The sequence below is a fragment of the Miniopterus schreibersii genome, assembly GCF_964146895.1.
Source record: "Miniopterus schreibersii genome assembly, chromosome: X".
Classification (NCBI taxonomy): domain Eukaryota; kingdom Metazoa; phylum Chordata; class Mammalia; order Chiroptera; family Miniopteridae; genus Miniopterus; species Miniopterus schreibersii.
This window is the reverse complement of record NC_138104.1, coordinates 99,382,249-99,397,662: the sequence shown is the minus strand read 5'-3', so window position 1 is coordinate 99,397,662 and position 15,414 is coordinate 99,382,249. Positions and strand designations below refer to the sequence as shown.

Genomic DNA, 15,414 nt, shown 5'->3' with positions numbered 1-15,414 from the left:
TTGAGACTCTTGACTAAGAGGCCAACCTTGCCCTCTCATTAGTACTTTGTGGGTGTTAAGACCTTCATTAAGATTCCGCTTCCTTTAATGTGGTCACCTTGGCATGTTTTCTGAATGACCTTAGTGACTTAGGGAGGATTGGTTTTTCCAAATAATAGGCAAGAATGCAGAAAGTAATTGGATTTGGCATGCTTCGTAGGGTCTCATTGGATTGCTTTTAGAAGAGCTCTTAAAGAAAGGCTTTATTTAAATCAGAACAAAGAGGAAGATTTGGCTAGAGACGCTGATGGCTTCTTTATGAGCTTCTCCATGAGTTTAATAAAGTCATGTTGAAAATTCAGAAGGAAGTGGGCAACTCTGGTTTCCTGTCAACAGCAGGAGCCCATGTAGATGGACATTATGACACCAATGTGTATAGACTCCTTAACCCTGAGGGAGGAGGGGAAGGCAAAGTTTCCCCTTCCACACTATTGTAGAAAGTTAGGAATATAGTGAGAATCCAGGAGACTGGATGGATTCTATGTTGGTTGATGGACAAGTGAACAGAAAACTTCAGTTTGTAGGGTGATTTTGGATCTCAGAGATCCCCTCAGGCAACAGCCCTGGACCTGCCCTAAAGCAGGCTTTCTTAACCTCAGCACTATTGACAATTAGGGCTGAATTATTAGTGTATGTGTGTGTGTGTGAGTGTGTGTGTGCGCTCGTGCGCGTGCATGCGTGTGCAACAGAGAGAGAGACACAGAGAGAGAGTACTGTCCTGTGCATTGTAATATGTTCAGCAGCCACCCTAGACTCTACTCACTAGATGCCCCATTCCAGGCCCCCCCCCCCGGGGGCAAAATCACAGTTGAGAACCACTGCTCTAAAGTCAGAAAACGCTTAGTTTTTTGCCCAATGTCTGTTTCTTGTGATGCTTTAATTTTCTCAACTCAGTTTAACCAAAATAGTTAACAACAGACATTGGGGGGGGGGGGGGGATGGAATGTTTGTTTTTATTTGTCTATGCAGATGCATACAGAGACTGCGATATGTAAAAAATTAAGTATTGAAGGGTTTCCAGGACTGCGGGTCTGCTCCTGAGCTTTGTTTTAAGTATGTGTATCCTTTGCCTATATTTTGTATTAAAAATAAGAAAAAAACCCCTTTATTGTTGAGCATGTTGGCATTGTCCCTTTTATTTTTTTATTTTTTAAACAAGTTATTTTTTTTCTGTATCTATTTTTCTTTTGTAAACTTTTTTGTTTTGTTTAAAAATGGCTTTATTAAGGGCTTTTATACCCCCATCTGCCCCCCCAAAAAACAGTTTTTGTTTGCTTGTTTTAGAGCAGTGGTTCTCAACTGTTATTCAGGTATCTTTTTGTTTTGTTTTGTTTTGTTTGCATTCTTATATGAATATTGGCTCTATAATGACCTGGGAATTCACCTATATTACTACCATAAATTTAATAAAGTCACGTTGAAAATCCAGAAGGAAGTGGGCAACTCTGGTTTCCTGTTCTAATATTTTGCTCTTTTTTCTAAAACCCACACTCCTATGGAATCATCCTTAAAATTTTCAATCTAATTCTAACCTTCGTATAGAAGAAATGTGATCAAGAGCATAGTTGTTCAAGAGTTTCCACCACACAAAAAGCAGGGCATTGAGTTGTCACTGAGCTAATTAGTTTCTGTTAGTAATTAGAAAGAGCATCAGTTATCAACAAATAAAATGCTTAAGTAGAAAGAAATCTTAAACACTGAAAAGCAAGATCTGAAATGTCATCAATTTGTCCATGGATATTCAGTTAATTATTAGCTATGAGAGTTAATTTTCAATTTTCAAAACACTGTATATGTTCAAAAGGATATTTCTCTAGAGGAGGGTGAAGCGCCATGTGCTAAATGAGGAAACCAGCCTGGCTAAGCTAGCAAATGGAAGTAAGAGGTCGAATCCATTTACAGAACTTAGTTTCCTGCTGTTCATTCCATGTTACCCAAGCTTCCTGATAGCAATGAAATTATCTTTAAGTGAAAGACCAACACTTGGGAGAGAAATTGAGCACGGAAAATCAATACTAAGTTTCAGTGGTTCCTGACCAGAACATTAAACTCCTTTTTATAGCACAGGGAGAGAGAGATCTAAGTGACTCAGTCCTTTCTCCCTGGTTGGTGGGCAACATCACAGACAATATTAGATTATGGTTTCTTTAAAAACTATAAAGATCACATAACTGAGAGGTTAGCTATTTTTTTCAGTGATGTCAATACTGATTTGAGATTTTCGTCTTTGAGTTGGCATTTTAATTAGGTATTAACTTTTTTTGTGAAAATAAAGATAAAAGGAATTATTTGGGATGCAGCCTTTTGAAAGCAGAACACTTGTCAATAATGTCAGAAAATATTAGCAGTGAAGAAGGGCAGAAAAGATCCCCTGGCCTTTTCTGATGAGGTGTGCTTTGAATCTGATGTTGTTAAATATGTGATAAATAAATGTAGTACAGTATGGAAAAGGTGTTATTTTATTCAATCTGGTAAGAATGTGATCTTGATCTTTTTCCCTCAAAATTGCTGAAAATCAGTTTTATAACTTGTACATATCCATATATTATTTATATGTATATTTTTGTATGTATGTATATATCTGTATGTGTATGACTCTATAGCAAAGGTTGGCAAACTATGGCCTGAGGGTCGAATGCAGCCTGCTGCGTGTTTTGTAAATAAACTTTTATTGGACCACAACCATATATTTTGATAAATTTATGTGTTGTCTGTGCTTAGTATCATGCTACAATGACAGAGTTGAGTAATTTTGACAGACTGTATGGCCTTTACAGAAAAACATTTACTGATCCTTGTTCTAGAGCCAGATCTTTCTACTTCTCTCTACTTATACTGGAATCGGACAGAAGAAATATTCTTTTTTATAAAGCTTTGTAATTTTTTAAGTATTTAAATTATGTAACATTTGATATATTTGGGGGTAGGGGGTTATTCTGTTTTCTTCTAATTTTTGAAGTTAGATGCTTATTTATTTAATTACAGTTGACATTCAATATTATATTAGTTTCAGGTGTACAACATAGTGATTAAAAATTTATGTATCTTATGAAATGATCACTCCAATAAGTCTAGCACCTACCTGTGCTGTACTTTACATACCCACAACTGTTTTTATAACTGGCAGTTTGTACTTCTTAATCCCTTTACCTTAATCCCTTTACCTTTTCCACCCATCCCCACCCCCTTTCTGGTAGCTATCAGTTTGTTCTCTGTAATGAGTTTGTTTCTGTTTTGTTTTGTTTGTTCATTTATTTTGCTTTTTAGATTCCACGTATAAGTGAAATCATGCTGTATTTTCCTTTCTCTGTCTTATTTTACTTAGCATGATACCCTCTAGTTCCATCCATATTATTGCAAATGGCAAGATCTCATTCATTTTTTATTGCTCCATAATTTTTATCCATTCTTCTATCAATGGACACCTAGGTCGCTTCCATAGTCTGAGTATTGTAAGTAACTGCAATGAACATTGGGGTGCATATATCTTTTCAAATTAGTGTTTTTGTTGTTTTCAGATAAGTGCCCAAAAGTGGAGTTGCTGTGCTCTATTTTTAATTTTTTGAGGAGCCTCCACACTGCATCATTTTACAATCCCACCAACAGTGCATGAGGGTTCCCTTTTCTCCACATCCTCACCAACATTTGTTATTTGTTGACTTTTAGATGATAACCTTTCGGACAGGTGTGATGTGATACCTCATTGTGGTTTTGATTTGCATTTCCCTGATGATTAGTGACCTTGAGCATCATTTCATATGTCTGTTGGCCATCTGTATGTCTTCTTTGGAGAAATATATATTTTTTAACCAGATTTTTTTTATATGGAGCTGTATGAACTCTTTATATGTTTTGGATATTAACCCCTTACCAGATACACCATTTGCAAGTATCTTCTCCCCTTCAGTGGGCTATCTTTTTGTTTTGTTGGTGGCTTCCTTTGCAGTGCAAAAGCTTTTTATTTTTATGGTTCGATGAGAATAAATATTCTTTTTTATAATGCTTCACAATTCACATGTCATCCTTATGCAGGCATCATGCTAATCTTCTCTGTACTGTTCCCATTTCAGTATATGTGCTGCTGGAGCAAGCACAAGAGAATAAATACTTTTATAAAAATGTCTGCTTATGGAGCATATGCTATGCAAAGAAGGTGCTTGTTGACATGGAAGTAAAATTGTGTGGAAAAATGTGAAGAAACTCAAGAATGTTATTAGAGGCCTCTAAAGAGATAGAGAGAAAAGTAATATTGAGTTGTCAACCTGGAATTAATTAGAACTTTACCAAAATGCCTATGTAAATGCATATATCAGAAGATTCAATATATTTCAATTAAAGAAATTAAACAATTATTATGTAGTAGGCATTGTGCCAAGCCACAGAGGTTACAGGATGGGTGACTCGTGGACCTACCACATGAAGAACTAAAAAATATTTGTGTTGGGTTTCATTCTCAGACCTGTTGCTGGCTAGAGCACTGATCAATTAGGCCATTGAACTGGTACATTGAGGAAAGGAAGAAAAAAATGATCAAAATTGAGCTCTTTATCGTTCCCTTTAAACCTGTTTTTCTTCATATACTCTTGGTTTGTGGGGAGACATCACCACCCAGCTGACCAACTTGATTGTCAACTTTTCTGCTTTCTCTCTCATGTGCTAGAATTTGCTTCCCACTTTACCTCACCTGGCTCACTGAGGTACCATCTCCTCTCAGAGGATTCCCTGACCTTATCTCTTCTTCTTTCCACACCAGCACAGCCTGGGTTATGTATTTGCTCTGTACATTCCCATAGATCCCAGTACATATTTCCCATGACAGGTCTCTTGCCACCATGTTTTAATGGTTTCTTTACCTGGGAAGAGACCATTTTATATCACATAAAACTAGAAAATGGTAATGTTTATATGGAACACGAGTAAATGGCAGAGGGTAAATCCAGGTTTTTCAGCTGCCCCAGGGTCAATGCATATGTGAGTATATGTATGTTCACTTATTAATTAATTAATTAATTAATCAATTAATTCTTATTAAGCATTCTCTTCATGTTGGACACTGATATATAACAGTGGGGGATATAGCAGTGAACGAGGCAGAAAAAGTCCATGTTCCCATGCAATTTGCATTCTAGAGAGGACAGACAGACAATTAAGATTTTGAAGCCAGTCTCACCAATACCACTGCCATTTTGAAGATGAAATAAAACTGAGATCCATTACCTATTTTAAACTCATATTGGAACCATTAAACCTTTATTCATGTTAGAAAACATTGTAAATAGGTAGATTTTTCTAAGCTGTCACACAATTAATAAACTTCACAAAAGAATATAATAATATTTGAAATTCATGAGAAGAAAATCAGCCATAAATATATAAAGTGTGGTAATGACAAGTGTCATGAAAACAAAAGGCAGGAAAAGTGGGCATTGAATGTGTAGCTGGTGACTGTTTTGGGTAAGTGGTCAAGGACAGCATCTCTGAAGGCATGATGCTTAGCACTGGCAGGGACAGGATGAAAACACCGGTGGGTGAGGAGTGGCCAAAGCAGAATGAGAGTGTCAGAGAGGAAGGAATGGGATGGGTCAAATTATGTAAAACTGGCCAGCCTTCGGAAGGAGTTTGAATTTTATTCTGAGTATGACAAAGTAAACCATTGGAGGATTATGAGCAGGAAAGTGACATGGTTTGATCTAGTTTTACAAAGTTACCTAAGGCTGCTCTGTGGAGAACAGACCAAGGGTCTATAGGAAGAGAAAGTGGAAAGGTGAACTTGGACAATGATGTTGGCAGTGGTGGCAGTGAGAAGTGGTCAGATGTGGGATTTGTTCTGAAGGTAGAGCTGCCACAGTTGATTGAAGAACTGACTGTGGGGACGAGGAAAACAAAAGGGCCAATCACGGATGACTCCACGGGTTTGGTCTGAATAGCTGGATGTATGAAGTGATTACACACACACACACACACACACACACACACACACACACACACACACACTCACCCCCCCCCCCCCCCGTGCATGTCATTGTGCCGGCTTAATGACATGAAAACTATTCATTAAAGAATTTAAATAATATTATACATAAATTCTCCAATAAAGGTAAAAGTTTCCTCAAGCCGCTTGGCTTTTATTTTATGAAATAAAAGTGCCTAAAGAAAGTTGGCCTTTAGACCTTCCTTCTAATTTAATTTAATGTCCTCCAATGATAGGTGAAGGAATGGAGACCTAGAGAGAGGCTCAGAGGCTCATCCTACGTCACAGTGTTAAAGTTTGCTAGAACAAGTAGTAGAAACCTTTTCTTGTGTTTCCTTTACAAATTTAGACATAAATCACCTTGCCTTTTATAAAAAGCACTATTTAATTTTGTATCTACTAAAATAAAGTTTGATGCCCAGCATGAGAAGTCAACTCTTGGGAAGTGTTTTAAAGTAGTGACTTAATAGTTTAAAATTTTCCTCAACACTATAAGTTACCTAGGTTACACATTCAATTTCACTTCCCCCCCCAAAAGCAGGTAAAATCCAATCACATCTCTTTCTTTTAAATTCCATTTTCTTGTCTACTCTTAGTTATTCTATATGGAAAAAATCTACTGAATCTAATGAATAAAATAAACAAAATAGAAATAGACTCAGATACAGAAAACAGACTGGCAGCTGTCAGAGGGGAGGGAGGTTGGGAAGCTAGATGAGAAAGGTGAAGGGATTAAGCAAAACAAAAATGAAAACAAACCAAAAAAACACAAAACCTCATAGACACAGACAATAGTAAGGTGATTACCAGAGGGAAAGAGAGGGGGGGAGGTAGAAGAGGGTAGAGGGGGGATAAATGGTGATAGAAGGAGACTTGACTTGGGGTGGTGAACACACAATACAATATACAGATGATATGTTATAGAATTGTACACCTGAAACCTATATAATTTTATTAACCAATGTCATCCCAATAAATTCAATAAATTTTTTTAAAAATAAATAAAAATAAAATAAAAATTCTGAATTTCTTTTAAATTGCACATATAAACTTTTCCTCTTTAGAATACCTTTTGACTTAAGTTTATAATCTTCAACACAAGATAGAACAAAATGTACTTGAATATATTAAATGTTCTTTCCCCAGAGATGAAAAGAAGAAGAAAGTTTAATTACGAGGGAGTTTTTTGTGCTGAAGTGAGCATAATGTAGTCTTATTAATAATTTTCTTCTTTGTCACTGAGCACATCTTTTGATACTGAACAATCTTTTGTGGTAGTTTCTTCTCATGAATTTATAATATTACCATATTTTTTAATGTGAAGTTTATTAATTGTGTAACAGCTTAGAAAAGTCTACCTCTTTATAATGTTTCCTATCATGAATAAAAGTTTAGTGATTCAGGTAATACATTGCAAAATGGCAGGTGATAGTGAAGTTCATTTTTAAAATCTTCAAGATTCTGTCTACTTTGAAGACACTATGAATCTCATCTCTATGACATTTGGGTTATCCTTCTAGGCTAGATTGAATATTATTTCGCATTAAAATTTAAATGTCATGGCCTTATATCTTTAATTGTGACCTTTAGGGGATGTCCCCTCCCAAATTAATACAATTCTCATTGCACTAAATTGAAGTATAGTATTCAATTCTTATTTCTCTAGGGTTAAGAGAAGCTAATGGAGGAAATTTTTGTAGAGAGATAAAGAATTGTACCAAGTTCACAATCTGGGAATGTTTACTTTCCACACAGCGCCAAAATGATGATTTTAGGTGCATTGACCTACTGAAAATGCAAACAAAAAATACAGTGGCCCTGCCCGGTGTGGCTCACTTGGTTGGAGCATCATCCCTTGCACCAAAAGGTGGTGGGTTCCATTTCCGGTCAGGGCACATGCCCAGGTTGCGGGCTCCTAATCCTAAGTGAGGAGGAAGCAACTGGTCCTGGGAACTAAGAGAAATCAGAATACACAGAGGGCAGTGAAATCCATGAACCTAGAGGGCCAGAACCACTGAGATAAAGAAGCACAGCTTGGATCCCTTTCTTCAGGGCATGGTGACTAAGAGAAGACACTAGCCACCTGCCTGACTTATAAGCCACATTTGATAAGTTATTCTTCTTTGGCTTTAGTTATTGAATCCTTATCCCACAGCCCTACCCAAACCACTCCTGCCCCCCTCCTCCAACATCCTTGCACACAGTTTTAGTCAACACTGCCCCTTATTCAGGTCAGGCTGCCATTTGGATTCTAGACAAGACTACAAGGATAGGAATAAAAGGTCAGCATTTGCATCTGCTTGGGGATAGGCTCAGAGGAGGCAATTGACCATGGTCCTATCTTTATATTAAAATATGCTATCATGACCTCTGATTGCTCATAAACAAACTGGGATATTTATTACACCCAATCCATTTCCCTCTGCCATTTGCCTTTGTAAATTCAGTCCAACCACCTGTTTGCAGCTCACTCCATGGTCTGTCACCCTTCACTTGGGCCTTATTCTTTTCTATAACCCAAACAAGTCAATACTATTTTCCAAAAATCATTGCACATTTAAAATAATACGAGTTCGTGATGATATCGCATTGTTAATTTCTGTCTGACTTGATGGAAACAAGGGGAACATTTTAGCTTATAAAAAATCCTTTCTAACTTATTTGCTAAATGTTTTTCAATCCTAATAACTAATAAAGATTTTTTATAGTGTTGATTAGCCATAAGGGTACTGAATACTATTTCAAATCAGCCCTAAAATATACTTAGAGCACTTGATCTGAGGGTCACCATGAGGTCTGTCTTTGTGTCCACCTAGAATTTATGAATATGCAAGTGTCTGCTTGGCTTCTTCAAGGCATTTCTAGAGATCTGGTAAATGGAACATGGGAACCAGAGGCCATGTGGAGGTAACACAGATAATAGCTGGTTTCCAGTCTTAGGAATAAAAGGGAAGGCAAAAGTGGGAGAAAGTTAAAAGACTCATTCCCAACTCTCAACAAGAGGATGGAGTGAGTGACATCTAGGGTTGGTGAAGCTGGATTCCCTGTAAACGTTCCTTGTTTAAAATGCATCTTTGCTTAAAACTTGGGCTCTTGTTTTTTTGTGTTTTTTGAGGGGGGGTTGTCATGAGCAATACACTTTGATCTGTGTTAGATCAGAGTTCTTCAAGGTTTCCCTAGTTCATAAACTAAGGCTCATAGAATTTTGGAGCTGAAGGGAACTGTGGGAGTATGTGGTAAGCAAAGGCATACCTTTGTGTTGTCATTCATTACTAGAAACAGGGAGAGGCATATCAAAAAGCTAAAGATTACTCATTATGTTTAAAGAAGTTCAAAATTTGTCATTTGACTTTTATTTCACTGTGCTCATAATGTTGATTTTAGATCTCTGAATCATGCCCTCCCATGCCTTAATCTCAACTTCAGTTTCAAGCAAGCTCATTTATTTCCTGGCTCTCTAGAGCCTTCTATGCACCTCCATCCCCATTGCTTCTTGGAGGGTGTGCAATATGAGCTAGCCAGACTCTGACCAAAAAAAGGATTTTAATAGTTTGGGAGGGAAAAGAAGATAGAATGGCAGAGATAGCTACTTGTCAGACAATATTCAGTCTCCCCTTTCAAATAGAATCTGCCCCTCCCATTTAGCCAATCATATGGTCTCCTAGCCTCCCTGGTTACTACATGTGGTCATGTGATTAAGTTCTGGACTATTAGATGGCCAGAAATGCAAACACTTAGGCAACCCAGCCATAAAAGGAAGAAGGTATATTCTTATCCACACCCCTACCCACCTCCTCCATTTTATTGATTAGAATGTGATTGTGGTGTCAGATCATCTTAGACCATGAAGATAAGAGCAACACAGGGTGTCAGAGCAGATAGCTGGAAGGGGTCTGGTTGTTGGGTGCCCTCGTGGAGTAGATCTGCCATACTATCCCTGGACCTCCTATCTCTGGACTATTTCATGAGAAAGAAACTCCTATCGCGTAAGCTACGTCATGTAGCCAAACTTGTTGCCTAGTAAATACAAGCATTTTAGGTATAGGGAATAATAGGGGCAAGAGCTTAGAAGTATGAAAATAGGGGCTGGCTGAAAAGAAGGGTGAGAATTCTGGTTCCAAGTTCCTCCTCCACACTCCATGTGTTACCTGGAGTGATTTCTTAACAATCCAAATCTGACCAGGCCATTCCCCCATTAAAAACCTTTCTGTGACTTCTCACTCCATAGCATGGAATTCTGAAAGAGGCAAAAAATGGGCCTTCCTCCAAAGAAGAGCACCAAGGTACCCAAAGGCCAAATCACCCTGGACAACAGAAGAAATCCCCATAAATTAATAGAGAATGATAATTATGATAGTTGGGGAAAATATTAGTTTGGGGAATTGTAAAAGTCCTGCTTTAGATATTTGAGTTTGAATAGCTCAGGATAATTTGTGTATCCATAGCCTTCTTTTCCAAACACCACTGTTTGTTTTTCATTTTGTGCTTGGCACATCTTCTGTACATTTTAAATATTATTACAACTTCACTGCTGATTCTTTTTTTTATTACTTTTTTCCCCTCTTTTACCTTCTTCTACCTCCTCCACCCCCTTTCCCTCTGGTAATCACCACACTGTTGTCTGTCTTTGTGTTTATTTGGATTTTTTTGCTTGATCCATTCACTTTTTTCTTTTATCAAGTTTATTGCATATCTACTATATGCCAGGCACAGTTCTAGGTCCTGAGGAATACAGTGATGGACAAAATAGACATCGTCCTGCCATTATAGAACTTTTGGTCAGAGTGCATGATGAACATGAAACAAATAGTTGCACAACCCCTTAATTGATTATAATTGGGATAAGCGCTCCAAAGGAGAAGTTGTAAGAATGCACCTCTCATTTTTACTTTTCATTCTCAAATTACCAGTTCTATAGTGTTCTCTATACCTCCTTCAAAAACCTATTTGGAAACTGTGGTAATTGTAATGAGGAATGTTCCAGCTCATCTGGTTTCTCTCTCCCCACAAACCCCGTCTCTTGCACCACACACAGGACATGGTACCACCTCAGTTCCAAGAAGCCCTGGATTGCTTTGGGAAGGCAACATGTAAAGGCCCGCCTGGCTGTTGTGGCTCAGCAGTTGAGCATCAGCCTAGGATCCAGGAGATCGTGGTTTGATTCCTGGTCAGGGCACATGCCCAGGGTTCAGGCTTGATCCCCAGTGCGGGGCATGCAGAAGGCAGCAGATCAATGACTCTCTCATCATTGATGTTTCTTTCTCTCTCTCCCTCTCCCTTCCTCTCTCTGAAATCAATAAAGATATATATATATTTTTAAAAGATATAAAAGCCCTAACCCATGGAACAGGGCATTAAAAAAATACTGGCTTCATAGGAGGTCTCCAATGCAAAAGGACAAACCTCTGTCATCTTTAGAAATAAACCACTTAGACTAGTGACAAGAGGAACTTTTTCATGAGTTCAAGTCTGCATTTATTAATTTCTAACTTTACTTTTATCTCATCAGTAGTTTTTAAAAATATAAACAACACTTCACCTAGCACTGTTAAAAACTTCAGCAAACTCAGAAAGTCAGTCAGGGACAACCAGAAAGCATAGTTTTATCCAAGCAAGAAAATAAAACTAAAGCAAATGTAAAAATTAACTGGTGAAAATATACCAGACATTTCCTTTAAGTGGCTCTCACCCAGTTTTGAATGGACAGTTTTCAGAAGACCATCTTCATTATAGTCATTTTTTCATGGATCAGTAAGAGTTAGATCTTAAAATTCTGTTAAAGCTCAAACTGAAAGCCTGTTCTTTCTAAAATGAGAATTTATAGTGCAGTTACAATTGGGGTACTAGAGCAGTCCATCGGGCACAGTAGGATGCAACTTCACCTTCACATATTCCAGAAATCATCCCATACAATTGTAAATAATTCCCAGCCATGCTTGGTTGTAATAATTCTCATATATTCCTAGAAAACATCCAGAATCTTTTCAAAGCAAAACAGAACTGGAAAATTATTAAGTTTTAATCCACTAACATTTATACTCAAGTCCATTTTTGTATTGGCACAAGGTACGCAAATTGCATAGAATAAATGTCCCATGTCAAAGTCCTATTTCTTCATCCTAAGTGACATTCATGTTGTTGGACACTTTTACCTCAGTTAGAAAGTAGGTTTGTTTCCCATTCCAGACATTACAGTCTTAAATCTTTTCCCCTAATGCCTCTGTCCCTCCTTCCCTCCCCTAACTTTCAGCTGATGACATATCATACTTGAGAAAATTGAAGTCACTAGACAGGAAACCATCTTTTCCATATTTGCCATCTTTCACACTGCTACGATGGAAGTTATATGCCTTCATCTATTAAAAGTACATTTTTGTTGTAAGAGTTATCTCTATGTGCTGTTTTCACTTCCTTACCTCCCATTCTCTCCTCAGCTTATTCCAAACTGGCTTCCAAACCCATCACCCCACTGAAACTGCTATTGTCAATGTCATCATAGGTCATAACTTATTAAATCCAATAATCACTGTTTGCTCTTCATTTTACTAGACCTCTCAATAGCATTTTAAAGAGTTGACTACTGCTCTACTGTAGAAATACTTTCTCTTTTAGCTTCTATGAACTGACTGCAATGATTCTCAAAGTGTAGTTCCTGGACCACCAGCAACAGCATCATTTGGAAACTTGTTAGAAATGAAAATTCTTTAACCTAGCCCAGATCAGTTGAATCAGAAACTCTGGGGCCCAGCGATCTGAATTTTAACAAGCCTTCTAGGTGACAAAGTTTGAAAATCACTGCTCTATTGATTTTCCTCCTATCTCAATTAGAGTTCCTTTTTCTTTTCTTTTTCCATTACATTTTATGTTTTATTGATAGTGACATATAGTAAAAATATAATATACATTAGGGACTACCCAGTCCCTTATAAATATTTAAAGTTCTTTTTCACAGGCACAATCACACTGTAGTCATACTGTAAACTAATTTTTTAGAAGACAATTTAAAAATACACTTAAAGATGTCATAATTCATGATGATATATTGAGAAGGATTTTAACTCTAACTTTAAAGATTATCATTATAATCAGTGTAGACCTTTACCAAGAAGTTGATAATTCTGAGGAGCTCTTCTGAGGATTTAGTTTTCATATAATTAATGGCTAGATTAGCATACCTATATTCTTATAAAGCTCATTCAGAGTCCATAAATGCAAGCAGATTATAAAGTATCCTTAGACATACAAATATCTTTTTAAAAATTTAATGTATCAGTTTGCCTTAAGATATGTTCCTTGAATTGACCATTGTTGAGGTTTCCAAATACTATCTTTTCATGTCTTCACAGCCTGAATCTGATCTTGAAGCCAGTCTACACCTTCTTGCAATCCTATTATGCCATCACTAGCACAAATATGCCATGGCATATCTTTAATTTTTTCTAAACACAGCAACTGAGACACTTTCTCTGGTGTCACTGCATCTCTAAGATCCATTTTGTTTGCAAAGAATAAGATTGGTATTCGGTGTAGCTTAACATCTGGATGATTCAAAAGAGTATCAAGTTCTTATTTGACCATAAATATTCTTAATCTATTAGTACTATCAATGACAAAAATAATGGCTTGTCCATCTTTATAACAGTGTTCCCAGAGATTTCTGTATTTTCCTTGACCTGACATGCCAAACACTGAAAAAAACAAACTAGATTATTTGAATTTCTCTATGCTTAATTCTATCACTGGAGCTATATATTCAGATTGAGCATTTAAAGATTTAAGTTTCTTAATAACTGATGTTTTGCCACTATTATCCAGCCCAAGGCACAACATGAATCTCCTTCTTCTTCAGGCCAAGCAACCTTGAAAGGTCTGGCAATTGCATAATTTTGAATATTTACAAAACAGCTGGTCTTTGAGGTTAGTTCTGCAAGCCCAGGAACTGGTGAAGAACAGAAATGGATTCACTGGGATGGAAATCTGGTGCAGGTGTCCCTCAGCCTTTTTCTCTTTATGCCACCATAGAGAGAATCACTGGTCCTAAGAAAAGCCACCTATAGAAGTTGAGTGACCTGGTAGCCTCTGTCTCAGCTGGAGCAGGTGTCTAGGCCTGTTGCGTTCCCCTGGCAACCGGTTCTTCCTCTGAAATCATAGAAAGTCAGCAGCTATTCTCTTGCTTTTCCAATTGAAGAGTTCTTAAAAATGCCAGAGGCACATGTAGGAGTATTAAAGTAGGTATGAGCATGGGTGGCATGGTCTATAGTTCCTTCTTAGTGTTTTTTATTTTTTGGCTTGTATCAGTTAGCTTTTGCTAAAAATAATATACTCCAAAACTTAGTAGCTTAAAACTGCCAGAAGTTATTTGGCTCATATATATTTTTCCCAATTGCTTTGTATATTTTCTTAGGTTGGGCTCCCCAGAAGTAGGCTATGGGGCAAGAATTGGAGTATAAGTGGCTTATTTGAGAGAATCCCATGAAGCATTGCTAGCGGCCCAGGGAGGTCAGATAAGAATGGCTAATATGAGATGTAGTGACGACCAGGTTATTCACATGGACAACTGGGTTCTGTTCCTCAGGGGTTACTCCATCCAAGGGTGAAGAATTTGGGAAATGTTTCCACCAGCTCCCATTCTCCATTGGTTGAGGGCTGCTTCTTACAGCTATAACTCCCTTATACTTGCTCACCTATCTGGTATTGAGAGCCGAGCTTGAAGCAGAAAGTCCAAGTACAGTGGTGCCTGGGTTTTCGAATGTAATCCGTCCAGAAGACCGTTCTGAAACATTCGAAAACCGAGGGATCAACAGCCTACAGCTAGGCCTCAGAATCTTGCATTCAGCAGAAGCCACCGTGGCATGTTCGACTTGCAAGGCAAGTTCGAAAACCGAAACATTTCCTTCCAGGTTTACGGCATTTGTAAACCAGAGTGTTCATCAACGGAGACGTCTGAAAACTGAGGTGCCACTGTACTTCCGCAAAAAAGGCCTTTTGCATACGATGATGACCAGCTGATGTTGGTGGGGTACCACAACTTCTGGTTCAAGAATCCCTGATGGGCCTCAGGTGATCTCAAACCTTGGGAAACTTCCCCCAGCACACTGAGCATGGGTGGCATGGTCTATAGTTCCTTCTTAGTGTTTTTTAGGGTCTCTCTTCTCTGCTTCCCTGTCCTCTTAAGTGCATTTCACTAAGTTTTGTTCCCTGTCTACCCCCTTGAACTTGACCTATCAGTTCCTTAAAAGTAGTGATAGAATTAAGGACATACTAACACAAAATATGGTGCTTTGGCATATTGAATATTTTAAACTGAAGGAATTTGAGAAACAGGAGATAAGCATTTGACCCAAACTAGACCAATTAGAGTTTTCTGTAGAATTTTCTAGATTCAAAGTGTGTGTGCATGGGGG

General features: G+C 37.7%; 1 pseudogene across 1 annotated transcript; it reads right to left on the bottom strand.

Annotated features, from left to right (window-relative positions):
* Positions 1–13,342: 13,342 nt before the first annotated feature.
* Positions 13,343–13,892, bottom strand: LOC308550735 (ADP-ribosylation factor-like protein 6 pseudogene; annotated as a pseudogene). The gene has a single exon. The product of its transcript is annotated as an ADP-ribosylation factor-like protein 6 pseudogene (transcript).
* Positions 13,893–15,414: the final 1,522 nt, after the last annotated feature.